We start from the raw sequence: 2264 nt of genomic DNA, 5'->3' as shown, positions 1-2264 counted from the left end.
CGATCAATCGACGACAGGAATTTCATCGGTTTGAGTACAGTGGGTTTAATTTGAATGAGTAGCTTCCAATAATCATTTACTGTAACATGCCCTTCATGCAACTGTTTGCATACTTCTTTTCTTGTCTTGTTGATTTGGGGGAAACTACGTACGTTGGAACTTAAATGCTGGCAACACTGCTGTGGAGACACTATACAATGGAATGTAGTAGAGTCACCGGTAGCACACGTTATTGACATACCTACCTTACCTCCGAGCAAATGGACTCGCCCGTCGGCAGCCGTTGTGGCCGAGCGGTTCTAGGCGCTTCATTCCGGAACCGCGCTGGTGCTACGGTCGCAGGTTCGAAGTCTGCCTCGGGCATGGATGTATGTGGTGTCCTTATGTTAGTTAGGTTTAAGTAGTTCTAAGTCTAGGGGACTGATGACCTCAAATTAAGTCCCATAGTGCTAAATAAAAAAAATTAAAAAAGAACTCTCCCGTCCCACGTCACCGGAACCTCGCGACTGCTACGGTCGCAGGTTCGAATCCGGCCTCGGGCATGGATGTGTGGGATGTCCTTAGGTTAGTTAGATTTAAGTAGTTCTAAGTTCTAGGGGACTGATGACCACAGATGTTAAGTCCCATAGTGTTCAGAGCCATTTGAACCATTTTGAACCACGTCACCGGCATGCGCCCAATTGAGGGGAACACAATCACTTTTGAGCGAGTGGTCTAACCTAACGGTGTCACTATGTTTTCGAAAGAGGAACAACTGATTTCGATCAAGACTGAATGTGCCAGAGGTCCTACAGTACGACAGTGTCATCAAGGTCTACAAGAGGCGTGCGGGGAATCGCCATTGCCATACACATCAGTGGCACGTTGGGTAAAAGCCTTCAACGAAGGTTTGCAAACTGTGGAAGACAGGCATCGGGTAGGTCGTCCTAGCGTCTCTGTACAAGTGCATGCTGTTGCCGCATTAGTGGACTGATCGACACCCTACTATTCGTGAGCTCGCCCACGAATCCGGATTAGAGCATACGACTGTGATTCAAATCCTGAAGGAACCCTTGGACATGCGGAAAATTGCATCACAATGGATTCTGCATGACTTGGCGGAAATGCAGAAATGGATGCGTTAAGACGCTGCTCAAACGCGCTATGAGTGCGAAGGAGAGGCTTTCTTACGCCGTATCCTAACACTGGATGAGACATGGACCACATCGTACGAGCCAAAACTGGAACGCCATTCCAGCGAATGGGGTCATTGTGGGTCGCCGCGAAAGTTGAATGTGCGTCACAGCTTCAGTATGGTGACAGTTATGGTGATTCTCGTGTACGACTGTGATGGTTTTATCCTAACGCATTACGTTCCTCCACGGCTGACTGTTCGTTTTTTTAGCATCACCTGCGACCAGCTTTACGAAAGACACGGCGACGCTTTCTGCGCAACCCACCCATCATTCTGCACAACAATGCGCCGGCGCATACAGCGCCAGCTGTGGCTGCTCTGTTCGGTCGATGTGACTGGGAAGTACTGTACCATCCACCACACTCTCCGGACTTAAGTCCTTGTGACTGTGACTTGTTTCCGAAGATGAAAGAATCACTTTGTGGTATTCGGTACAGAACTGTTCCAGAGATTCGACAGGCAGTAGACCGCTCCATTCGCACCATCAACAGAACAGGCTGTGCTAACGGTATACTACGCCTTCCACATCAGTGGCAATGGGTTCTACACAACGCTGGTGACTACTTTGAAGGAAAGTAACAGGTGCAAACATGTAACTCTTTTGTATCGGTTGTGAATAAATAGTTGCCACTATTTAAGTTCCAACCATCGTGTAAGAAAGCCCCACTCGTGTATCGCCCTTGAAATTATGAATAATTTTTTTGAGATCATGCTAAAATGGAGATTTCCTTCTTCTTCCGTTCATAGATACGTTATATCCCCAGGTCATGTTCTTGTCTGTTTTAATTTGTTAAAGCGAACCATAACTGAACTAATTTGCTAGCTCTGAAAGTAACAGAACATTAATTCAGCCAGTACTGCGCAGCAATACGCTGGTGGCGATACTAGTTCGTATTGATGAATAATTTTCTCTTTGGTTTCTGTTATAAAGTCAATGTCTAAAAATATATTTTCCATATGTTATTGATTAACTGATAAATGAGTGTTATTAGCAAATCAAAATCTACGATTCAAGTATTTAATTCACTTTCATAATTAAATCGCCAGTGTCTTCTAACCGTAAACACTGAGGTGAGGCTAAAGCAGGATT

The sequence above is a fragment of the Schistocerca gregaria genome, chromosome X (genome assembly GCF_023897955.1).
Source record: "Schistocerca gregaria isolate iqSchGreg1 chromosome X, iqSchGreg1.2, whole genome shotgun sequence".
Classification (NCBI taxonomy): Eukaryota; Metazoa; Arthropoda; class Insecta; order Orthoptera; family Acrididae; genus Schistocerca; species Schistocerca gregaria.
Note: the sequence above shows the minus strand (reverse complement) of the source record.